We start from the raw sequence: 26,523 nt of genomic DNA, 5'->3' as shown, positions 1-26,523 counted from the left end.
GTGGATTTTAAGGAGCCAGCCGGCAATTCCCAGCCACAGGCCCACAACACAAACTACGGCCCTTTTCCCTGGAAGTAAAATTGACCTGCCCATCTTCAGGCTGGCAGATTGCAGGAGCCACTTGCCTCTATCAAACCAGCCCGACTTGGCACTGGTGCCCCTTTGGGTCTGGGAACCATCCTACGTATCGTGGATTTTCAGGAGCCAGCCATCCACTCCCAGCCACAGGGCCCCAAACACAATCTACGGCCCTTTTTCCTGGAAGTAAAACTGACCTGCCCATCTTCTGGCTGGCAGATTGCAGGAGCCACTTGGCTCTATCAAAACACCCCGACTCGGCACTGGTGCCACCTTGGTTCTGGGAACCATCCTGCGCGGCGTGGATTTTCAGGAGCCAGCCGGCCATTCCCAGCCACAGGCCCATGAAAACAAACCAAGGCCCTTTTCCCTGGCAAACAAAACTCACCCACCCCGCTTATGGATGGCAGATTGCAGGAGCCACATGGCTCTATCACACCAGCCCAACTCGGCACTGGTGCCACCTTGGGTCTGGGAACCATCATGCGCGGCGTGGATTTTAAGGAGCCAGCCGGCCATTCCCAGCCACAGGCCCCCAACACAAACTACGGCCCGTTTCCCTGGAAGTAAAATTGACCTGCCCATCTTCAGGCTGGCAGATTGCAGGAGCAACTTGGCTCTATCAAACCAGCCCAACTCGGCACTGGTGCCACCTTGGGTCTGGGAACCATCAGGCGCGGCGGAGATTTTCAGGAGCCAGCCGGCCATTCCCAGCCACAGGCCCTCAAACACAAACTACGGCCCTTTTCCCTGGAAGTAAAACTGACCCGCCTCGTCTGGCTGGCAGATTGCGGGAGACACTCGGTACTATCAAACCAGCCCGACTCAGCACTGGTGCCACCTTTCATCTGGGAACCATGCTGCGTATCGTGGATTTTCAGGAGCCAGCCGGCCACTCCCAGCCACAGGCCACCAAACACAAACTATGGCCCTTTTCCCTGGAAGTAAAACTGACCTGCCCATTTTCTGGCTGGTAGATTGCAGGAGCCACTTGCCTCTATCAAACCAGCCCGACTTGGCACTGGTGCCCCTTTGGGTCTGGGAACCATCCTACGTATCGTGGATTTTCAGGAGCCAGCCGGCCACTCCCAGCCACAGGCCCCCAAACAAAAACTACGGCCCTTTTCCCTGGCAAACAAAACTCACACACCCCGCTCCTGGATGGCAGATTGCAGGAGCCACATGGCTCTATCAAACCAGCCCGACTCGGCACTGGTGCCACCTTGGGTCTGGGAACCATCCTGCGCGGCGTGGATTTTAAGGAGCCAGCCGGCCATTCTCAGCCACAGGCCCCCAAACACAATCTACGGCCCTTTTCCCTGGAAGTAAAACAGACCTGCCCATCTTCTGGCTGTCAGATTGCAGGAGCCACTTGCCTCTATCAAACCAGCCCGACTCGGCACTGGTGACACCTTTCATCTGGGAACCATCCAGAGTATCGTGCATTTTCAGGAGCCAGCCGGCCACAGCCAGCAACAGGTCCCCAGAAACAAACTACGGCCCTTTACCCTGGAAGTAAAACAGACCTGCCCATCATTTGGCTGGCAGATTGCAGGAGCCACTTGGCTCTATCAAAACAGTCCGACTCGGCACTGGTGCCCCCTTGGGTCTGGGAACCATCCGGTGCGGCGTGGATTTTAAGTAACCAGCCGGCCATTCAAGGCCACAGCCCCCAGATAAAAAACCACGGCCTTTTTCCCTGGCAAACAAAACTCAGCGACCCCGCTTCTGGCAGACAGATTGCAGGAGCCACATGGCTCTATCACACCAGCCCAACTCGGCACTGGTGCCACCTTGGGTCTGGGAACCATCATGCGCGGCGTGGATTTTAAGGAGCCAGCCGGCCATTCCCAGACACAGGGCTCCAAACACAAACTACGGCCCTTTTCCCTGGAAGTAAAACAGACATGCCCATCTTCTGGCTGTCAGATTGCAGGAGCCACGCGGTACTATCAAATCAGCCTGACTTGGCACTGGTGCCATTTTTTTCATTTGGGAAACATCCAGCGCGGCATGGGTTTTCAGGAGACAGCCCGCCACTCCCAGCCACAGCCCCCAAACACAAACTACGGCCCTTTTCCCTGGAAGTAAAACTGACCTGCCCATCTTCTGGCTGGTAGATTGCAGGAGCCACTTGCCTCTATCAAACCAGCCCGACTTGGCACTGGTGCCCCATTGGGTCTGGGAACCATCCTACGTATCGTGGATTTTCAGGAGCCAGCCGGCCACTCCCAGCCACACGCCCCCAACAGAAACCACATCCCTTTTCCCTGGCAAACAAAACTGACCCGCCCCGCTCCTGGCTGGCAGATTGCAGGAGACACTTGGCTCTATCAAACCATCCCGACTTGGCACTGGTGCCCCTTTGGGTCTGGGAACCATCCTACGTATCGTGGATTTTCAGGAGCCAGCCGGCCACTCCCAGCCACAGGCCCCCAACAGAAACCACAGCCCTTTTCCCTGGCAAACAAAACTCACACACCCCGCTTCTGGCTGGCAGATTGAAGGAGCCACATGGCTCTATCAAACCAGTCCAACTCGGCACTGGGGCCACCTTGGGTCTGGGAACCATCATGTGCAGCGTGGATATTAAGGAGCCAGCCGGCCATTCTCAGCCACAGGCCCCCAAACACAAACTACGGCCCTTTTCCCTGGAAGTAAAACAGACCTGCCCATCTTCTGGCTGTCAGATTGCAGGAGCCATTTGGCTCTATCAAACCAGCCCGACTCGGCACTGGTGCCATCGTGGGTCTGGGAACAATAATGTGGGGCGTGGATTTTAAGGAGCCAGCCGGCCATTCCCCGCCACAGGCCCCCAAACACAAACTACGGCCCTTTTCCCTGTAATTGAAACAGACCTGCCCATCCTTTGGCTGGCAGATTGCAGGAGCCACTTGGCTCTATCAAAACAGCCCGATTTGGCACTGGGGCCCCTTGGGTCTGGAAACCATCCTGCGTATCGTGGATTTTCAGGAGCCAGCCGGCCAGTGCCAGCCACAGGTCCCCAAACAAAAACTACGGCCCTTTTCCCTGGAAGGAAAACTGACCTGTACATCTTCTGGCTGGCAGATTGCTGGAGCCACTTGGCTCTATTAAACCAGCCCGACTCGGCAGTGGTGCCACCTTTCATCTGGGAACCATCCTGCGTATAGTGGATTTTCAGGAGCCAGCCGTCCACTCCCAGCCACAGGCCCCCAAACAAAAACTACGTCCCTATTCCCTGGAAGTAAAACCGACCTGCCCATCTTCTGGCTGGCAGATTGCAGGAGCCACTTGGCTCTATCAAAGTAGCCCGACTCGGCAGTGGTGCCACCTTTCATCTGGGAACCATCCTGCGTATCGTGGATTTTCAGGAGCAAGCCGGCCACTCCCAGCCACAGACCCCCAAACACAAACTACGGCCCTTTTCCCTGGAAGTAAAACAGACCTGCCCATCATCTGGCTGGCAGATTGCAGGAGCCACTTGGCTCTATCAAAACAGCCCGACTCGGCACTGGTGCCACCTTTCATCTGGGAACCATACTGCGCGGCGTGGATTTTAAGGAACCAGCCGGCCATTTAAGGCCACAGGCCCCGGATAAAAAACCACGGCCTTTTTCCCTGCCAAACAAAACTCACACTCCCCGCTTCTGGCTGAGAGATTGCAGGAGCCACATGGCTCTATCACACCAGCCCAACTCGGCACTGGTGCCACCTTGGGTCTGGGAACAATCATGCGCGGCGTGGATTTTAATGAGCCAGCCGGCCATTCCCAGCCACAGGGCCCCAAACACAAACTACGGCCCTTTTCCCTGGAAGTAAAACAGACCTGCCCAACTTCTGGCTGTCAGATTGCAGGAGCTACTTGGTACTATCAAACCAGCCCGACTTGGCATTGGTGCCATTTTTCATTTGGGAACCATCCTGCGTATCGTGGACTTTCAGGAGCCAGCCGGCCACTGCCAGCCACAGGTCCCCAAACACAATCTACGGCCCTTTTCCCTGGAAGTAAAAGTGACCTGCCCATCTTCTGGCAGGCAGATTGCAGGAGCCACTTGGCACTATCAAACCAGCCCGACTCGGCACTGGTGCCCCCTTGGGTCTGGGAACCATCCTGCGCGGCGTGGATTTTCAGGAGCCACCCGGCCACTCCCAGCCACAGGCCCCGAAAACAAACCACGGCCCTTTTCCCTGGCAAACAAAACTCACCCATACCGCTTCTGGCTGGCAGACTGCAGGAGCCATATGGCTCTATCAAACCAGCCCAACTCGGCACTGGTGCCACTTTGGGTCTGGGAACAATAATGTGGGGCGTGGATTTTAAGGAGCCAGCAGGCCATTCCACGCCACAGGCCCCCAAACACAAACTACGGCCCTTTTCCCTGGAAGTAAAACAGACCTGCCCATCTTCTGGCTGGCAGATTGCAGGAGCCACTTGGCTCTATGAAAACAGTCCGATTTGGCACTGGGGCCCCTTGGGTCTGGAAACCATCCTGCGTATCGTGGATTTTCAGGAGCCAGCCGGCAACTCCCAACCACAGGCCCCCAAACACAAACTACGGCCCTTTTCCCTGGAAGTAAAACTGACCTGTCCATCTTCTGGTTGGCAGATTGCAGGAGCCACTTGGCTCTATCAAACCAGCCCGACTCGGCACTGGTGCCACCTTTCATCTGGGAACCATCCTGCGTGTCGTGGATTTTCAGGAGCCAGCCGGCCACTCCCAGCCGCAGGCGCCCAAACACAATCTACGGCCCTTTTCCCTGGAAGTAAAACTGACCTGCCCATCTTCTGGCTGGCAGATTGCAGGAGCCACTTGGCTCTATCAAACCAGCCTGACTTGGCACTGGTGCCATTTTTCATTTGGGAACCATCCTGGGTATCGTGGATTTTCAGGAGACAGCCAGCCACTCTCAGCCACAGGCCCCCCAAACACAAACTACGGCCCATTTCCCTGGAAGTAAAACTGACCTGCCCATCTTCTGGCTGGCAGATTGCAGGAGCCACTTGCCTCTATCAAACCAGCCCGACTTAGCACTGGTGCCCCTTTGGGTCTGGGAACCATCCTACGTATCGTGGATTTTCAGGAGCCAGCTGGCCACTCCCAGCCACAGGCCCCCAAACACAAACTACGGCCTTTTTCCCTGGCAAACAAAACTCACACACCCCACTTCTGGCTGGCAGATTGCAGGAGCCACATGGCTCTATCAAACCAGCCCAACTCGGCACTGGTGCAACCTTGGGTCTGGGAACCATCATGCGCGGCATGGATTTTAAGGAGCCAGCCAGCCATTCTCAGTCACAGGCCCCCATAGACAAACTACAGCCCTTTTCCCTGAAAGTAAAACAGACCTGCCCATCTTCTGGCTGTCAGATTGCAGGAGCCACTTGGCTCTATCCAATCAGCCCGACTCGGCAGTGGTGCCACCTTTCATCAGGGAACCATCCTGCGTATCGTGGATTTTCAGGAGCCAGCCGGCCACTCCCAGCCACAGGCGCCCAAACACATACTACGTCCCTTTTCCCTGGAAGTAAAACTGACCTGCCCATCTTCTGGCTGGCAGATTGCAGGAGCCACTTGGCTCTATCAAACTAGCCCGACTCGGCACTGGTGCCACCTTTCATCTGGGAACCATCCTGCGTATCGTGGATTTTCAGGAGCCAGCCGGCCACTCCCAGCCACAGGCCCCCAAACAAAATCTACGACCCATTTCCCTGGAAGTAAAACTGACCTGCCCATCTTCTGGCTGGCAGATTGCAGGAGCCACTTGGCTCTATCAAACCAGCCCGACTCGGCACTGGTGCCACCTTTCATCTGGGAATCATCCTGCGTATCGTGGATTTTCAGTAGCCAGCCGGCCATTCCAGGCAACAGACCCCAAAAAAAAGCTATGGTCCTTTGCCCTGGAAGTAAAACTGACCTGTCCATCTTCTGGCTGGCAGATTGCAGGAGCCACTTGGCTCTATCAAACCAGCCCGACTCGGCACTGGTGCCACCTTTCATCTGGGAACCATCCTGAGTATCGTGCATTTTCAGGAGCCAGCCGGCCATTCCCAGCCTCAGGCCCCCAAACACAAACTACCGGCCCTCTTCCCCAGAAGTAAAACTGACCTGTCCATCTACTGGCTGGCAGATTCCAGGAGCCATTTGGCTCTATCAAACCAGCCCGACTCGGCACTGGTGCCACCTTTCATCTGGGAACCATCCTGCGTATCGTGGATTTTCAGGAGCCAGCCGGCCACAGCCAGCCACAGGTCTGCAAAAACAAACTACGGCCCTTTTCCCTGGATGTAAAACAGACCTGTCCATCTTCTGGCTGGCAGATTGCAGGAGCCACTTGGCTCTATCAAAACAGCCCGACTCGGCACTGGTGCCACCTTTGATCTGGGAACCATCATGCGCGGCGTGGATTTTAAGGAGCCAGCCGGCCATTCCCCGCCACAGGCCCCCAAACACAAACTACGGCCCTTTTCCCTGGAAGTAAAACAGACCTGCCCATCTTCTGGCTGGCAGATTGCAGGAGCCACTTGGCTCTATCAAAACAGCCCGATTTGGCACTGGGGCCCCTTGGGTCTGGAAACCATCCTGCGTATCGTGGATTTTCAGGAGCCAGCCGGCCACTCCCAGCCACAGGCCCCCAAACACAAACTACGGCCTTTTTCCCTGGCAAACAAAACTCACACACCCCGCTTCTGGCTGGCAGATTGCAGGAGCCACATGGCTCTATCGAACCAGCCCAACTCGGCACTGGTGCCACCTTGGGTCTGAGAACCATCATGCGCGGCGTGGATTTTAAAGAGCCAGCCGGCCATTCTCAGCCACAGGCCCCCAAACACAAACTACGGCCCTTTTCCCTTGAAGTAAAACAGACCTGCCCATCTTCTGGCTGTCAGATTGCAGGAGCCACTTGGCTCTATCAAATCAGCCCGACTCGGCAGTGGTGCCACCTTTCATCTGGGAACCATCCTGCGTATCGTGGATTTTCAGGAGCCAGCCGGCCACTCCCAGCCACAGGCGCCCAAACACAAACTACGGCCCTTTTCCCTGGAAGTAAAACTGACCTGTCCATCTTCTGGCTGGCAGATTGCAGGAGCCACTTGGCTCTATCAAACCAGCCCGACTCGGCACTGGTGCCACCTTTCATCTGGGAACCATCCTGAGTATCGTGCATTTTCAGGAGCCAGCCGGCCACAGCCAGCCAGAGGTCCCCAAAAACAAACTACGGCCCTTTTCCCTTGAAGTAAAACAGACCTGCCCATCATCTGGCTGGCAGATTGCAGGAGCCACTTGGCTCTATCAAAACAGCCCGACTCGGCACTGGTGCCACCTTTCATCTGGGAACCATACTGCGCGGCGTGGATTTTAAGGAACCAGCCGGCCATTTAAGGCCACAGGCCCCGGATAAAAAACCACGGCCTTTTTCCCTGCCAAACAAAACTCCGCGACCCCGCTACTGGCTGAGAGATTGCAGGAGACACATGGCTCTATCACACCAGCCCAACTCGACACTGGTGCCACCTTGGGTCTGGGAACCATCATGCGCGGCGTGGATTTTAAGGAGCCACCCGGCCATTCCACGCCACAGGCCCCCAAACACAAACTACGGCCCTTTTCCCTGGAAGTAAAACTGACCTGCCCATCTTCTGGCTGGCAGATTGCAGGAGCCACTTGGCTCTATCAAACCAGCCCGACTTGGCACTGGTGCCACCTTTCATCTGAGAACCATCCTGCGTGTCGTGGATTTTCAGGAGCCAGCCGGCCACTCCCAGCCACAGGCGCCCAAACACAATCTACGGCCCTTTTCCCTGGAAGTAAAACTGACCTGCCCATCTTCTGGCAGATTGCAGGAGCCACTTGCCTCTATCAAACCAGCCTGACTTGGCACTGGTGCCCCTTTGGGTCTGGGAACCATCCTACGTATCGTAGATTTTCAGGAGCCAGCCGGCCACTCCCAGCCACAGGCCCCCAAACACAAACTACGGCCTTTTTCCCTGGCAAAAAAAACTCACACACCCCGCTTCTGGCTGGCAGATTGCAGGAGCCACATGGCTCTATCAAACCAGCCCAACTCGGCACTGGTGCAACCTTGGGTCTGGGAACCAACATGCGCGGCATGGATTTTAAGGAGCCAGCCGGGCACTGCCAGTCACAGGTCCCCAAACAAATCTACGGCCCTTTTCCCTGGAAGTAAAAGTGACCTGCCCATCTTCTGGCTGTCAGATTGCAGGAGCCACTTGGCTCTATCAAACCAGCCCGACTCGGCACTGGTGCCCCCTTGGGTCTGGGAACCATCCTGCACGGCGTGGATTTTCAGGAGCCACCCGGCCACTCCCAGCCACAGGCCCTGAAAACAAACCACGGCCCTTTTCCCTGGCAAACAAAACTCATTCACACCGCTTCTGGCTGGCAGACTGCAGGAGCCATATGGCTCTATCAAACCAGCCCAACTCGGCACTGGTGCCACCTTGGGTCTGGAAACCATCCTGCGTATCGTGGATTTTCAGGAGCCAGCCGGCCACTCCCAGCCGCAGGCGCCCAAACACAATCTACGGCCCTTTTCCCTGGAAGTAAAACTGACCTGCCCATCTTCTGGCTGGCAGATTGCAGGAGCCACTTGCCTCTATCAAACCAGCCTGACTTGGCACTGGTGCCATTTTTCATTTGGGAACCATCCTGCGTATCGTGGATTTTCAGGAGACAGCCAGCCACTCCCAGCCACAGGCCCCCCAAACACAAACTACGGCCCTTTTCCCTGGAAGTAAAACTGACCTGCCCATCTTCTGGCTGGCAGATTGCAGGAGCCACTTGCCTCTATCAAACCAGCCCGACTTGGCACTGGTACCCCTTTGGGTCTGGGAACCATCCTACGTATCGTGGATTTTCAGGAGCCAGCCGGCCACTCCCAGCCACAGGCCCCCAAACACAAACTACGGCCTTTTTCCCTGGCAAACAAAACTCACACACCCCGCTTCTGGCTGGCAGATTGCAGGAGCCACATGGCTCTATCAAACCAGCCCAACTCGGCACTGGTGCAACCTTGGGTCTGGGAACCATCATGCGCGGCATGGATTTTAAGGAGCCAGCCAGCCATTCTCAGTCACAGGCCCCCATAGACAAACTACAGCCCTTTTCCCTGAAAGTAAAACAGACCTGCCCATCTTCTGGCTGGCAGATTGCAGGAGCCACTTGGCTGTATCCAATCAGCCCGACTCGGCAGTGGTGCCACCTTTCATCAGGGAACCATCGTGCGTATCGTGGATTTTCAGGAGCCAGCCGGCCACTCCCAGCCACAGGCGCCCAAACACATACTACGTCCCTTTTCCCTGGAAGTAAAACTGACCTGCCCATCTTCTGGCTGGCAGATTGCAGGAGCCACTTGGCTCTATCAAACTAGCCCAACTCGGCACTGGTGCCACCTTTCATCTGGGAACCATCCGGCGTATCGTGGATTTTCAGGAGCCAGCCGGCCACTCCCAGCCACAGGCCCCCAAACAAAATCTACGACCCATTTCCCTGGAAGTAAAACTGACCTGCCCATCTTCTGGCTGGCAGATTGCAGGAGCCACTTGGCTCTATCAAACCAGCCCGACTCGGCACTGGTGCCACCTTTCATCTGGGAATCATCCTGCGTATCGTGGATTTTCAGTAGCCAGCCGGCCATTCCAGGCAAGAGACCCCAAAAAAAAGCTATGGTCCTTTGCCCTGGAAGTAAAACTGACCTGTCCATCTTCTGGCTGGCAGATTGCAGGAGCCACTTGGCTCTATCAAACCAGCCCGACTCGGCACTGGTGCCACCTTTCATCTGGGAACCATCCTGAGTATCGTGCATTTTCAGGAGCCAGCCGGCCATTCCCAGCCTCAGGCCCCCAAACACAAACTACCGGCCCTCTTCCCCAGAAGTAAATTGACCTGTCCATCTACTGGCTGGCAGATTCCAGGAGCCATTTGGCTCTATCAAACCAGCCCGACTCGGCACTGGTGCCACCTTTCATCTGGGAACCATCCTGCGTATCGTGGATTTTCAGGAGCCAGCCGGCCACAGCCAGCCACAGGTCCGCAAAAACAAACTACGGCCCTTTTCCCTGGATGTTAAACAGACCTGCCCATCTTCTGGCTGGCAGATTGCAGGAGCCACTTGGCTCTATCAAACCAGCCCGACTTGGCACTGGTGCCACCTTTCATCTGGGAATCATCCTGCGTATCGTGGATTTGTAGCCAGCCGGCCATTCCAGGCAACAGACCCCAAAAAAAAGCTATGGTCCTTTGCCCTGGAAGTAAAACTGACCTGTCCATCTTCTGGCTGGCAGATTGCAGGAGCCACTTGGCTCTATCAAACTAGCCCAACTCGGCACTGGTGCCACCTTTCATCTGGGAACCATCCGGCGTATCGTGCATTTTCAGGAGCCAGCCGGCCACTCCCAGCCACAGGCCCCCAAACAAAATCTACGACCCATTTCCCTGGAAGTAAAACTGACCTGCCCATCTTCTGGCTGGCAGATTGCAGGAGCCACTTGGCTCTATCAAACCAGCCCGACTCGGCACTGGTGCCACCTTTCATCTGGGAATCATCCTGCGTATCGTGGATTTTCAGTAGCCAGCCGGCCATTCCAGGCAACAGACCCCAAAAAAAAGCTATGGTCCTTTGCCCTGGAAGTAAAACTGACCTGTCCATCTTCTGGCTGGCAGATTGCAGGAGCCACTTGGCTCTATCAAACCAGCCCGACTCGGCACTGGTGCCACCTTTCATCTGGGAACCATCCTGAGTATCGTGCATTTTCAGGAGCCAGCCGGCCATTCCCAGCCTCAGGCCCCCAAACACAAACTACCGGCCCTCTTCCCCAGAAGTAAATTGACCTGTCCATCTACTGGCTGGCAGATTCCAGGAGCCATTTGGCTCTATCAAACCAGCCCGACTCGGCACTGGTGCCACCTTTCATCTGGGAACCATCCTGCGTATCGTGGATTTTCAGGAGCCAGCCGGCCACAGCCAGCCACAGGTCCGCAAAAACAAACTACGGCCCTTTTCCCTGGATGTAAAACAGACCTGCCCATCATCTGGCTGGCAGATTGCAGGAGCCACTTGGCTCTATCAAATCAGCCCGACTCGGCAGTGGTGCCACCTTTCATCTGGGAACCATCCTGCGTATCGTGGATTTTCAGGAGCCAGCCGGCCACTCCCAGCCACAGGCGCCCAAACACAAACTACGTCCCTTTTCCCTGGAAGTAAAACTGACCTGTCCATCTTCTGGCTGGCAGATTGTAGGAGCCACTTGGCTCTATCAAACCAGCCCGACTCGGCACTGGTGCCACCTTTCATCTGGGAACCATACTGCGCGGCGTGGATTTTTAGGAACCAGCCGGCCATTTAAGGCCACAGGCCCCGGATAAAAAACCACGGCCTTTTTCCCTGCCAAACAAAACTCAGCGACCCCGCTACTGGCTGAGAGATTGCAGGAGACACATGGCTCTATCACACCAGCCCAACTCGACACTGGTGCCACCTTGGGTCTGGGAACCATCATGCGCGGCGTGGATTTTAAGGAGCCAGCCGGCCATTCCACGCCACAGGCCCCCAAACACAAACTACGGCCCTTTTCCCTGGAAGTAAAACTGACCTGCCCATCTTCTGGCTGGCAGATTGCAGGAGCCACTTGGCTCTATCAAACCAGCCCGACTTGGCACTGCTGCCACCTTTCATCTGAGAAACATCCTGCGTGTCGTGGATTTTCAGGAGCCAGCCGGCCACTCCCAGCCACAGGCGCCCAAACACAATCTACGGCCCTTTTCCCTGGAAGTAAAACTGACCTGCTCATCTTCTGGCAGATTGCAGGAGCCACTTGCCTCTATCAAACCAGCCCGACTTGGCACTGGTGCCCCTTTGGGTCTGGGAGCCATCCTGAGTGTCGTGCATTTTCAGGAGCCAGCCGGCCACTCCCAGCCACAGGCCCCCAAACACAAAATACGGCCTTTTTCCCTGGCAAAAAAAACTCACACACCCCGCTTCTGGATGGCAGATTGCAGGAGCCACATGGCTCTATCAAACCAGCCCAACTCGGCACTGGTGCAACCTTGGGTCTGGGAACCATCATGCGCGGCATGGATTTTAAGGAGCCAGCCGGCCACTGCCAGCCAAAGGTCCCCAAACACAATCTACGGCCCTTTTCCCAGGAAGTAAAACAGACCTGCCCATCTTCTGGCTGGCAGATTGCAGGAGCCACTTGCCTCTATCAAACCAGCCCGACTCGGCACTGGTGCCCCCTTGGGTCTGGGAACCATCCTGCGCGGCGTGGATTTTCAGGAGCCACCCGGCCACTCCCAGCCCTAGGCCCCGAAAACAAACCACGGCCCTTTTCCCTGGCAAACAAAACTCACCCACACCGCTTCTGGCTGGCAGACTGCAGGAGCCATATGGCTCTATCAAACCAGCCCAACTAGGCACTGGTGCCACCTTGGGTCTGGGAACAATAATGTGGGGCGTGGATTTTAAGGAGCCAGCAGGCCATTCCACGCCACAGGCCCCCAAACACAAACTACGGCCCTTTTCCCTGGAAGTAAAACAGACCTGCCCATCTTCTGGTGGCAGATTGCAGGAGCCACTTGGCTCTATGAAAACAGTCCGATTTGGCACTGGGGCCCCTTGGGTCTGGAAACCATCCTGCGTATCGTGGATTTTCAGGAGCCAGCCGGCCACTCCCAGCCACAGGCCCCCAAACACAAACTACCGGCCCTCTTCCCCAGAAGTAAAACTGACCTGTCCATCTTCTGGTTGGCAGATTGCAGGAGCCACTTGGCTCTATCAAACCAGCCCGACTCGGCACTGGTGCCACCTTTCATCTGGGAACCATCCTGCGTGTCGTGGATTTTCAGGAGCCAGCCGGCCACTCCCAGCCACAGGCACCCAAACACAATCTACGGCCCTTTTCCCTGGAAGTAAAACTGACCTGCCCATCTTCTGGCTGGCAGATTGCAGGAGCCACTTGGCTCTATCAAACCAGCCTGACTCGGCACTGGTGCCATATTTCATTTGGGAACCATCCTGCGTATCGTGGATTTTCAGGAGACAGCCAGCCACTCCCAGCCACAGGCCCCCCAAACACAAACTACGGCCCTTTTCCCTGGAAGTAAAACTGACCTGCCCATCTTCTGGCTGGCAGATTGCAGGAGCCACTTGCCTCTATCAAACCAGCCCGACTTGGCACTGGTACCCCTTTGGGTCTGGGAACCATCCTACGTATCGTGGATTTTCAGGAGCCAGCCGGCCACTCCCAGCCACAGGCCCCCAAACACAAACTACGGCCTTTTTCCCTGGCAAACAAAACTCACACACCCCGCTTCTGGCTGGCAGATTGCAGGAGCCACATGGCTCTATCAAACCAGCCCGACTCGGCACTGGTGCCACCTTTCATCTGGGAACCATCCTGGGTATCGTGCATTTTCAGGAGCCAGCCGGCCATTCCCAGCCTCAGGCCCCCAAACACAAACTACCGGCCCTCTTCCCCAGAAGTAAAACTGACCTGTCCATCTACTGGCTAACAGATTCCAGGAGCCATTTGGCTCTATCAAACCAGCCCGACTCGGCACTGGTGCCACCTTTCATCTGGGAACCATCCTGCGTATCGTGGATTTTCAGGAGCCAGCCGGCCACAGCCAGCCACAGGTCCGCAAAAACAAACTACGGCCCTTTTCCCTGAATGTAAAACAGACCTGCCCATCATCTGGCTGGCAGATTGCAGGAGCCACTTGGCTCTATCAAAACAGCCCGGCTCGGCACTGGTGCCACCTTTGATCTGGGAACCATCATGCGCGGCGTGGATTTTAAGGAGCCAGCCGGCCACTCCCCGCCACAGGCCCCCAAACACAAACTACGGCCCTTTTCCCTGGAAGTAAAACAGACCTGCCCATCTTCTGGCTGGCAGATTGCAGGAGCCACTTGGCTCTATCAAAACAGCCCGATTTGGCACTGGGGCCCCTTGGGTCTGGAAACCATCCTGCGTATCGTGGATTTTCAGGAGCCAGCCGGCCACTCCCAGCCACAGGCCCCCAAACACAAACTACGGCCTTTTTCCCTGGCAAACAAAACTCACACACCCCGCTTCTGGCTGGCAGATTGCAGGAGCCACATGGCTCTATCAAACCAGCCCAACTCGGCACTGGTGCCACCTTGGGTCTGAGAACCATCATGCGCGGCGTGGATTTTAAAGAGCCAGCCGGCCATTCTCAGCCACAGGCCCCCAAACACTAACTACGACCCTTTTCCCTTGAAGTAAAACAGACCTGCCCATCTTCTGGCTGTCAGATTGCAGGAGCCACTTGGCTCTATCAAATCAGCCCGACTCGGCAGTGGTGCCACCTTTCATCTGGGAACCATCCTGCGTATCGTGGATTTTCAGGAGCCAGCCGGCCACTCCCAGCCACAGGCGCCCAAACACAAACTACGTCCCTTTTCCCTGGAAGTAAAACTGACCTGTCCATCTTCTGGCTGGCAGATTGCAGGAGCCACTTGGCTCTATCAAACCAGCCCGACCCGGCACTGGTGCCACCTTTCATCTGGGAACCATCCTGAGTATCGTGCATTTTCAGGAGCCAGCCGGCCACAGCCAGCCACAGGTCCCCAAAAACAAACTACGGCCCTTTCCCCTTGAAGTAAAACAGACCTGCCCAACATCTGGCTGGCAGATTGCAGGAGCCACTTGGCTCTATCAAAACAGCCCGATTTGGCACTGGGGCCCCTTGGGTCTGGAAACCATCCTGCGTATCGTGGATTTTCAGGAGCCAGCCGGCCACTCCCAGCCACAGGCCCCCAAACACAAACTACGGCCTTTTTCCCTGGCAAAAAAAAGTCACACACCCCGCTTCTGGTTGGCAGATTGCAGGAGCCACATGGCTCTATCAAACCAGCCAACTCGGCACTGGTACAACCTTGGGTCTGGGAACCATCATGCGCGGCATGGATTTTAAGGAGCCAGCCGGGCACTGCCAGCCACATGTCCCCAAACACAATCTACGGCCCTTTTCCCTGGAAGTAAAAGTGACCTGCCCATCTTCTGGCTGGCAGATTGCAGGAGCCACTTGCCTCTATCAAACCAGCCCGACTCGGCATTGGTGCTTCCTTGGGTCTGGGAACCATCCTGCACGGCGTGGATTTTCAGGAGCCACCCGGCCACTCCCAGCCACAGGCCCCGAAACAAACCACGGCCCTTTTCCCTGGCAAACAAAACTCACCCACACCGCTTCTGGCTGGCAGACTGCAGGAGCCATATGGCTCTATCAAACCAGCCCAACTCGGCACTGGTGCCACCTTGGGTCTGGGAACAATAATGTGGGGCGTGGATTTTAAGGAGCCAGCAGGCCATTCCACGCCACAGGCCCCCAAACACAAACTACGGCCCTTTTCCCTGGAAGTAAAACAGACCTGCCCATCTTCTGGCTGGCAGATTGCAGGAGCCACTTGGCTCTATGAAAACAGTCCGATTTGGCACTGGGGCCCCTTGGGTCTGGAAACCATCCTGCGTATCGTGGATTTTCAGGAGCCAGCCGGCCACTCCCAGCCACAGGCCCCCAAACACAAACTACGGCCCTTTTCCCTGGAAGTAAAACTGACCTGTCCATCTTCTGGTTGGCAGATTGCAGGAGCCACTTGGCTCTATCAAACCAGCCCGACTCGGCACTGGTGCCACCTTTCATCTGGGAATCATCCTGCGTATCGTGGATTTTCAGTAGCCAGCCGGCCATTCCAGGCAACAGACCCCAAAAAAAAGCTATGGTCCTTTGCCCTGGAAGTAAAACTGACCTGTCCATCTTCTGGCTGGCAGATTGCAGGAGCCACTTGGCTCTATCAAACCAGCCCGACTCGGCACTGGTGCCACCTTTCATCTGGGAACCATCCTGAGTATCGTGCATTTTCAGGAGCCAGCCGGCCATTCCCAGCCTCAGGCCCCCAAACACAAACTACCGGCCCTCTTCCCCAGAAGTAAATTGACCTGTCCATCTACTGGCTGGCAGATTCCAGGAGCCATTTGGCTCTATCAAACCAGCCCGACTCGGCACTGGTGCCACCTTTCATCTGGGAACCATCCTGCGTATCGTGGATTTTCAGGAGCCAGCCGGCCACAGCCAGCCACAGGTCCGCAAAAACAAACTACGGCCCTTTTCCCTGGATGTAAAACAGACCTGCCCATCATCTGGCTGGCAGATTGCAGGAGCCACTTGGCTCTATCAAATCAGCCCGACTCGGCAGTGGTGCCACCTTTCATCAGGGAACCATCCTGCGTATCGTGGATTTTCAGGAGCCAGCCGGCCACTCCCAGCCACAGGCGCCCAAACACAAACTACGTCCCTTTTCCCTGGAAGTAAAACTGACCTGTCCATCTTCTGGCTGGCAGATTGTAGGAGCCACTTGGCTCTATCAAACCAGCCCGACTCGGCACTGGTGCCACCTTTCATCTGGGAACCATACTGCGCGGCGTGGATTTTTAGGAACCAGCCGGCCATTTAAGGCCACAGGCCCCGGATAAAAAACCACGGCCTTTTTCCCTGCCAAACAAAACTCAGCGACCCCGCTACTGGCTGAGAGATTGCAGGAGACACATGGCTCTATCACACCAGCCCAACTCGACACTGGTGCCACCTTGGGTCTGGGAACCATCATGCGCGGCGTGGATTTTAAGGAGCCAGCCGGCCATTCCACGCCACAGGCCCCCAAACACAAACTACGGCCCTTTTCCCTGGAAGTAAAACTGACCTGCCCATCTTCTGGCTGGCAGATTGCAGGAGCCACTTGGCTCTATCAAACCAGCCCGACTTGGCACTGCTGCCACCTTTCATCTGAGAAACATCCTGCGTGTCGTGGATTTTCAGGAGCCAGCCGGCCACTCCCAGCCACAGGCGCCCAAACACAATCTACGGCCCTTTTCCCTGGAAGTAAAACTGACCTGCTCATCTTCTGGCAGATTGCAGGAGCCACTTGCCTCTATCAAACCAGCCCGACTTGGCACTGGTGCCCCTTTGGGTCTGGGAACCATCCTGAGTATCGTGCATTTTCAGGAGCCAGCCGGCCACTCCCAGCCACAGGCCCCCAAACACAAAATACGGCCTTTTTCCCTGGCAAAAAAAACTCACACACCCCGCTTCTGGATGGCAGATTGCAGGAGCCACATGGCTCTATCAAACCAGCCCAACTCGGCACTGGTGCAACCTTGGGTCTGGGAACCATCATGCGCGGCATGGATTTTAAGGAGCCAGCCGGCCACTGCCAGCCAAAGGTCCCCAAACACAATCTACGGCCCTTTTCCCAGGAAGTAAAACAGACCTGCCCATCTTCTGGCTGGCAGATTGCAGGAGCCACTTGCCTCTATCAAACCAGCCCGACTCGGCACTGGTGCCCCCTTGGGTCTGGGAACCATCCTGCGCGGCGTGGATTTTCAGGAGCCACCCGGCCACTCCCAGCCACAGGCCCCGAAAACAAACCACGGCCCTTTTCCCTGGCAAAGAAAACTCACCCACACCGCTTCTGGCTGGCAGACTGCAGGAGCCATATGGCTCTATCAAACCAGCCCAACTCGGCACTGGTGCCACCTTGGGTCTGGGAACAATAATGTGGGGCGTGGATTTTAAGGAGCCAGCAGGCCATTCCACGCCACAGGCCCCCAAACACAAACTACGGCCCTTTTCCCTGGAAGTAAAACAGACCTGCCCATCTTCTGGTGGCAGATTGCAGGAGCCACTTGGCTCTATGAAAACAGTCCGATTTGGCACTGGGGCCCCTTGGGTCTGGAAACCATCCTGCGTATCGTGGATTTTCAGGAGCCAGCCGGCCACTCCCAGCCACAGGCCCCCAAACACAAACTACGGCCTTTTTCCCTGGCAAACAAAACTCACACACCCCGCTTCTGGCTGGCAGATTGCAGGAGCCACATGGCTCTATCAAACCAGCCCGACTCGGCACTGGTGCCACCTTTCATCTGGGAACCATCCTGGGTATCGTGCATTTTCAGGAGCCAGCCGGCCATTCCCAGCCTCAGGCCCCCAAACACAAACTACCGGCCCTCTTCCCCAGAAGTAAAACTGACCTGTCCATCTACTGGCTAACAGATTCCAGGAGCCATTTGGCTCTATCAAACCAGCCCGACTCGGCACTGGTGCCACCTTTCATCTGGGAACCATCCTGCGTATCGTGGATTTTCAGGAGCCAGCCGGCCACAGCCAGCCACAGGTCCGCAAAAACAAACTACGGCCCTTTTCCCTGGATGTAAAACAGACCTGCCCATCATCTGGCTGGCAGATTGCAGGAGCCACTTGGCTCTATCAAAACAGCCCGGCTCGGCACTGGTGCCACCTTTGATCTGGGAACCATCATGCGCGGCGTGGATTTTAAGGAGCCAGCCGGCCACTCCCCGCCACAGGCCCCCAAACACAAACTACGGCCCTTTTCCCTGGAAGTAAAACAGACCTGCCCATCTTCTGGCTGGCAGATTGCAGGAGCCACTTGGCTCTATCAAAACAGCCCGATTTGGCACTGGGGCCCCTTGGGTCTGGAAACCATCCTGCGTATCGTGGATTTTCAGGAGCCAGCCGGCCACTCCCAGCCACAGGCCCCCAAACACAAACTACGGCCTTTTTCCCTGGCAAACAAAACTCACACACCCCGCTTCTGGCTGGCAGATTGCAGGAGCCACATGGCTCTATCAAACCAGCCCAACTCGGCACTGGTGCCACCTTGGGTCTGAGAACCATCATGCGCGGCGTGGATTTTAAAGAGCCAGCCGGCCATTCTCAGCCACAGGCCCCCAAACACTAACTACGACCCTTTTCCCTTGAAGTAAAACAGACCTGCCCATCTTCTGGCTGTCAGATTGCAGGAGCCACTTGGCTCTATCAAATCAGCCCGACTCGGCAGTGGTGCCACCTTTCATCTGGGAACCATCCTGCGTATCGTGGATTTTCAGGAGCCAGCCGGCCACTCCCAGCCACAGGCGCCCAAACACAAACTACGTCCCTTTTCCCTGGAAGTAAAACTGACCTGTCCATCTTCTGGCTGGCAGATTGCAGGAGCCACTTGGCTCTATCAAACCAGCCCGACCCGGCACTGGTGCCACCTTTCATCTGGGAACCATCCTGAGTATCGTGCATTTTCAGGAGCCAGCCGGCCACAGCCAGCCACAGGTCCCCAAAAACAAACTACGGCCCTTTCCCCTTGAAGTAAAACAGACCTGCCCAACATCTGGCTGGCAGATTGCAGGAGCCACTTGGCTCTATCAAAACAGCCCGATTTGGCACTGGGGCCCCTTGGGTCTGGAAACCATCCTGCGTATCGTGGATTTTCAGGAGCCAGCCGGCCACTCCCAGCCACAGGCCCCCAAACACAAACTACGGCCCTTTTCCCTGGCAAACAAAACTCACCCACACCGCTTCTGGCTGGCAGACTGCAGGAGCCATATGGCTCTATCAAACCAGCCCAACTCGGCACTGGTGCCACCTTGGGTCTGGGAACAATAATGTGGGGCGTGGATTTTAAGGAGCCAGCAGGCCATTCCACGCCACAGGCCCCCAAACACAAACTACGGCCCTTTTCCCTGGAAGTAAAACAGACCTGCCCATCTTCTGGCTGGCAGATTGCAGGAGCCACTTGGCTCTATGAAAACAGTCCGATTTGGCACTGGGGCCCCTTGGGTCTGGAAACCATCCTGCGTATCGTGGATTTTCAGGAGCCAGCCGGCCACTCCCAGCCACAGGCCCCCAAACACAAACTACGGCCGTTTTCCCTGGAAGTAAAACTGACCTGTCCATCTTCTGGTTGGCAGATTGCAGGAGCCAGTTGGCTCTATCAAACCAGCCCGACTCGGCACTGGTGCCACCTTTCATCTGGGAACCATACTGCGTGTCGTGGATTTTCAGGAGCCAGCCGGCCACTCCCAGCCACAGGTCCCCAAACACAAACTACGGCCCTTTTCCCTGGAAGTAAAACTGACCTGCCCATCTTCTGGCTGGCAGATTGCAGGAGCCACTTGGCTCTATCAAACCAGCCTGACTTGGCACTGGTGCCATTTTTCATTTGGGAACCATCCTGCGTATCGTGGATTTTCAGGAGACAGCCAGACACTCCCAGCCACAGGCCCCCCAAACACAAACTACGGCCCTTTTCCCTGGAAGTAAAACTGACCTGCCCATCTTCTGGCTGGCAGATTGCAGGAGCCACTTGCCTCTATCAAACCAGCCCGACTTGGCACTGGTACCCCTTTGGGTCTGGGAACCATCCTACGTATCGTGGATTTTCAGGAGCCAGCTGGCCACTCCCAGCCACAGGCCCCCAAACACAAACTACGGCCTTTTTCCCTGGCAAACAAAACTCACACACCCCGCTTCTGGCTGGAAGATTGCAGGAGCCACATGGCTCTATCAAACCAGCCCAACTCGGCACTGGTGCAACCTTGGGTCTGGGAACCATCATGCGCGGCATGGATTTTAAGGAGCCAGCCAGCCATTCTCAGTCACAGGCCCCCATAGACAAACTACAGCCCTTTTCCCTGAAAGTAAAACAGACCTGCCCATCTTCTGGCTGTCAGATTGCAGGAGCCACTTGGCTGTATCCAATCAGCCCGACTCGGCAGTGGTGCCACCTTTCATCAGGGAACCATCGTGCGTATCGTGGATTTTCAGGAGCCAGCCGGCCACTCCCACCCACAGGCCCCCAAACACATACTACGTCCCTTTTCCCTGGAAGTAAAACTGACCTGCCCATCTTCTGGCTGGCAGATTGCAGGAGCCACTTGGCTCTATCAAACTAGCCCAACTCGGCACTGGTGCCACCTTTCATCTGGGAACCATCCTGCGTATCGTGGATTTTCAGGAGCCAGCCAGCCACTCCCAGCCACAGGCCCCCAAACAAAATCTACGACCCATTTCCCTGGAAGTAAAACTGACCTGCCCATCTTCTGGCTGGCAGATTGCAGGAGCCACTTGGCTCTATCAAACCAGCCCGACTCGGCACTGGTGCCACCTTTCATCTGGGAATCATCCTGCGTATCGTGGATTTGTAGCCAGCCGGCCATTCCAGGCAACAGACCCCAAAAAAAAGCTATGGTCCTTTGCCCTGGAAGTAAAACTGACCTGTCCATCTTCTGGCTGGCAGATTGCAGGAGCCACTTGGCTCTATCAAACCAGCCCGACTCGGCACTGGTGCCACCTTTCATCTGGGAACCATCCTGAGTATCGTGCATTTTCAGGAGCCAGCCGGCCATTCCCAGCCTCAGGCCCCCAAACACAAACTACCGGCCCTCTTCCCCAGAAGTAAAACTGACCTGTCCATCTACTGGCTAACAGATTCCAGGAGCCATTTGGCTCTATCAAACCAGCCCGACTCGGCACTGGTGCCACCTTTGATCTGGGAACCATCATGCGCGGCGTGGATTTTAAGGAGCCAGCCGGCCATTCCCCGCCACAGGCCCCCAAACACAAACTACGGCCCTTTTCCCTGGAAGTAAAACAGACCTGCCCATCTTCTGGCTGGCAGATTGCAGGAGCCACTTGGCTCTATCAAAACAGCCCGATTTGGCACTGGGGCCCCTTGGGTCTGGAAACCATCCTACGTATCGTGGATTTTCAGGAGCCAGCCGGCCACTCCCAGCCACAGGCCCCCAAACACAAACTACGGCCTTTTTCCCTGGCAAACAAAACTCACACACCCCGCTTCTGGCTGGCAGATTGCAGGAGCCACATGGCTCTATCAAACCAGCCCAACTCGGCACTGGTGCCACCTTGGGTCTGAGAACCATCATGCGCGGCGTGGATTTTAAAGAGCCAGCCGGCCATTCTCAGCCACAGGCCCCCAAACACAAACTACGGCCCTTTTCCCTGGAAGTAAAACAGACCTGCCCATCTTCTGGCTGTCAGATTGCAGGAGCCACTTGGCTCTATCCAATCAGCCCGACTCGGCAGTGGTGCCACCTTTCATCAGGGAACCATCCTGCGTATCGTGGATTTTCAGGAGCCAGCCGGCCACTCCCAGCCACAGGCGCCCAAACACAAACTACGTCCCTTTTCCCTGGAAGTAAAACTGACCTGCCCATCTTCTGGCTGGCAGATTGCAGGAGCCACTTGGCTCTATCAAACTAGCCCAACTCGGCACTGGTGCCACCTTTCATCTGGGAACCATCCTGCGTATAGTGGATTTTCAGGAGCCAGCCGGCCACTCCCAGCCACAGGCCCCCAAACAAAATCTACGACCCATTTCCCTGGAAGTAAAACTGACCTGCCCATCTCCTGGCTGGCAGATTGCAGGAGCCACATGGCTCTATCAAACCAGCCCGACTCGGCACTGGTGCCACCTTTCATCTGGAAACCATCCTGCGTATCGTGGATTTTCAGGAGCCAGCCGGCCATTCTAGGCCACAGACCCCCAAAAAATCTATGGTCCTTTTCCCTGGAAGTAAAACTGACCTCTCCATCTTCTGGCTGGCAGATTGCAGGAGCCACTTGGCTCTATCAAGCCAGCCCTACTCGGCACTGGTGCCACCTTTCATCTGGGAACCATCCTGAGTATCGTGCATTTTCAGGAGCCAGCCGGCCATTCACAGCCTCAGGCCCCCAAACACAAACTACCGGCCCTCTTCCCCAGAAGTAAAACTGACCTGTCCATCTACTGGCTGGCAGATTGCAGGAGCCACTTGGCTCTATCACACCAGCCCAACTCGGCACTGGTGCCCCCTTGGGTCTGGGAACCATCATGCGCGGCGTGGATTTTAAGGAGCCAGCCGGCCATTAGCAGCCACAGGGCCCCAAACACAAACTACGGCCCTTTTCCCTGGAAGTAAAACAGACATGCCCATCTTCTGGCTGTCAGATTGCAGGAGCCACGCGGTACTATCAAACCAGCCCGACTTGGCACTGGTGCCATTTTTTCATTTGGGAACCATCCAGCGCGGCATGGCTTTTCAGGAGCCAGCCGGCCACTCCCAGCCGCAGGCCCCCAAACACAAACTACGGCCCTTTTCCCTGGAAGTAAAACTGACCTGCCCATCTTCTGGCTGGCAGATTGCAGGAGCCACTTGGCTCTATCAAACCAGCCCGACTCGGCACTGGTGCCACCTTGGGTCTGGGGACCATCCTGCGCGGCGTGGATTTTCAGGAGCCAGCCGGCCATTCCCAGCCACAGGCCCCCGAAAAAAAACCACGGCCCTTTTCCCTGGCAAACAAAACTCACCCACCCCGCTTATGGCTGGCAGATTGCAGGAGCCACTTGGCTCTATCAAACCAGCCCGACTCAGCACTGGTGCCACCTTTCATCTGGGAACCATCCTGTGTATTGGGGATTTTCAGGAGCCAGCCGGCCACTCCCAGCCACAGGCCCCCAAACACAAACTACGGCCTTTTTCCCTGGCAAAAAAAACTCACACACCCCGCTTCTGGCTGGCAGATTGCAGGAGCCACTTGGCTCTATCAAACCAGCCCGACTCAGCACTGGTGCCACTTTTCATCTGGGAACCATCCTGAGTATCGTGCATTTTCAGGAGCCAGCCGGCCACAGCCAGCCACAGGTCCCCAAAAACAAACTACGGCCCTTTTCCCTGGAAGTAAAACAGACCTGCCCATCATCTGGCTGGCAGATTGCAGGAGCCACTTGGCTCTATCAAAACAGCCCGACTCGGCACTGGTGCCACCTTTCATCTGGGAACCATACTGTGCGGCGTGGATTTTAAGGAACCAGCCGGCCATTTAAGGCCACAGGCCTCGGAACAAAAACCACGGCCTTTCTCCCTGGCAAACAAAACTCAGCGACCCCGCTTCTGGCTGAGAGATTGCAGGAGCCACATGGCTCTGTCACACCAGCCCAACTTAGCACTGGTGCCACCTTGGGTCTGGAAACCATCATGCGCGGCGTGGATTTTAAGGAGCCAGCCGGCCATTCCCAGCCACAGGGACCCAAACACAAACTACGGCCCTTTTCCCTGGAAGTAAAACAGACCTGCCCAACTTCTGGCTGTCAGATTGCAGGAGCTACTTGGTACTATCAAACCAGCCCGACTTGGCACTGGTGCCATTTTTCATTTGGGAACCATCCTGCGTATCGTTGATTTTCAGGAGCCAGCCGGCCACTCCCAGCCACAGGCCCCCAAACACAAACTACGGCCCTTTTCCCTGGAAGTAAAACTGACCTGTCCATCTTCTGGCTGGCAGATTGCAGGAGCCACTTGGCTCTATCAAACCAGCCCGACTCGGCACTGGTGCCACCTTTCATCTTGGAACCATCCTGCGTGTCGTGGATTTTCAGGAGCCACCCGGCCACTCCCAGCCACAGGTCCCCAAAAACAAACTACGGCCCTTTTCCCTGGAAGTAAAACAGACCTGCCCATCATCTGGCTGGCAGATTGCAGGTGCCACTTGGCTCTATCAAAACAGCCCGACTCGGCACTGGTGCCACCTTTCATCTGGGAACCATACTGCGCGGCGTGGATTTTAAGGAACCAGCCGGCCATATAAGGCCACAGGCCCCGGAACAAAAACCACGGCCTTTCTCCCTGGCAAACAAAACTCAGCGACCCCGCTTCTGGCTGAGAGATTGCCGGAGCCACATGGCTCTGTCACACCAGCCCAACTCGGCACTGGTGCCACCTTGGGTCTGGGAACCATCATGCGCGGCGTGGATTTTAAGGAGCCAGCCGGCCATTCCCAGCCACAGGGCCCCAAACACAAACTGCGGCCCTTTTCCCTGGAAGTAAAACAGACCTGCCCAACTTCTGGCTGTCAGATTGCAGGAGCTACTTGGTACTATCAAACCAGCCCGACTTGGCACTGGTGCCATTTTTCATTTGGGAACCATCCTGCGTATGGTTGATTTTCAGGAGCCAGCCGGCCACTCCCAGCCACAGGCCCCCAAACACAAACTACGGCCCTTTTCCCTGGAAGTAAAACTGACCTGTCCATCTTCTGGCTGAGAGATTGCCGGAGCCACATGGCTCTGTCACACCAGCCCAACTCGGCACTGGTGCCACCTTTCATCTGGGAACCATCATGCGCGGCGTGGATTTTAAGGAGCCACCCGGCCACTCCCAGCCACAGGCCCCCAAACACAAACTACGGCCCTTTTCCCTGGAAGTAAAACTGACCTGCTCATCTTCTGGCTGGCAGATTGCAGGAGCAACTTGCCTCTATCAAACCAGCCCGACTTGGCACTGGTGCCATTTTTCATTTGGGAACCATCCTGCGTATCGTTGATTTTCAGGAGCCAGCCGGCCACTCCCAGCCACAGGCCCCCAAACACAAACTACGGCCCTTTTCCCTGGAAGTAAAACTGACCTGTCCATCTTCTGGCTGGCAGATTGCAGGAGCCACATGGCTCTATCAAACCAGCCCGACTCGGCACTGGTGCCACCTTTCATCTGGAAACCATCCTGTGTGTCGTGGATTTTCAGGAGCCAGCCGGCCACTCCCAGCCACAGGCCCCTAAACACAATCTACGGCCCTTTTCCCTGGAAGTAAAACTGACCTGCCCATCTTCTGGCTGGCTGATTGCAGGAGCCACTTGGCTCTATCAAACCAGCCTGACTCGGCACTGGTGCCATTTTTCATTTGGGAACCATCCTGCGCGGCGTGCATTTTCAGGAGCCCGCCGGCCACTCCCAGCCACAGGCCCCCAAACACATACCACGGCCCTTTACCCTGGAAGTAAAACTGACCTGCCCGTCGTCTTGCTGGCAGATTGCAGGAGCCACTTGGCTCTATCAAACCAGCCTGACTTGGCACTGGTGCCACTTTGGTCTGGGAATCATCCTGCGTATCGTGGATTTCAGGAGCCAGCCGGCCACTCCCAGCCACAGGCCCCCCAAACACAAACTACGGCCCTTTTCCCTGGAAGTAAAACTGACCAGCCCATCTTCTGGCTGGCAGATTGCAGGAGCCACTTGCCTCTATCAAACCAGCCCGACTTGGCACTGGTGCCCCTTTGGGTCTGGGAACCATCCTACGTATCGTGGATTTTCAGGAGCCAGCCGGCCACTCCCACCCACAGGCCCCCAAACACAAACTACGGCCTTTTTCCCTGGCAAACAAAACTCACACACCCCGCTTCTGGCTGGCAGATTGCAGGAGCCACATGGCTCTATCAAACCAGCCCAACTCGGCACTGGTGCAACCTTGGGTCTGGGAACCATCATGAGCGGCATGGATTTTAAAGAGCCAGCCGGCCATTCTCAGCCACAGGCCCCCAAACACAAACTAAGGCCCTTTTCCCTGAAAGTAAAACAGACCTGCCCATCTTCTGGCTGGCAGATTGCAGGAGCCACTTGGCTCTATCAAATCAGCCCGACTCGGCAGTGGTGCCACCTTTCATCAGGGAACCATCCTGCGTATCGTGGATTTTCAGGAGCCAGCCGGCCACTCCCAGCCACAGGCCGCCCAAACACAAACTACGTCCCTTTTCCCTGGAAGTAAAACTGACCTGCCCATCTTCTGGCTGGCAGATTGCAGGAGCCAC

Source organism: Zonotrichia albicollis, chromosome 18, assembly GCF_047830755.1.
Source record: "Zonotrichia albicollis isolate bZonAlb1 chromosome 18, bZonAlb1.hap1, whole genome shotgun sequence".
Taxonomy (NCBI): Eukaryota; Metazoa; Chordata; class Aves; order Passeriformes; family Passerellidae; genus Zonotrichia; species Zonotrichia albicollis.
This window is presented reverse-complemented; position numbering follows the sequence as displayed.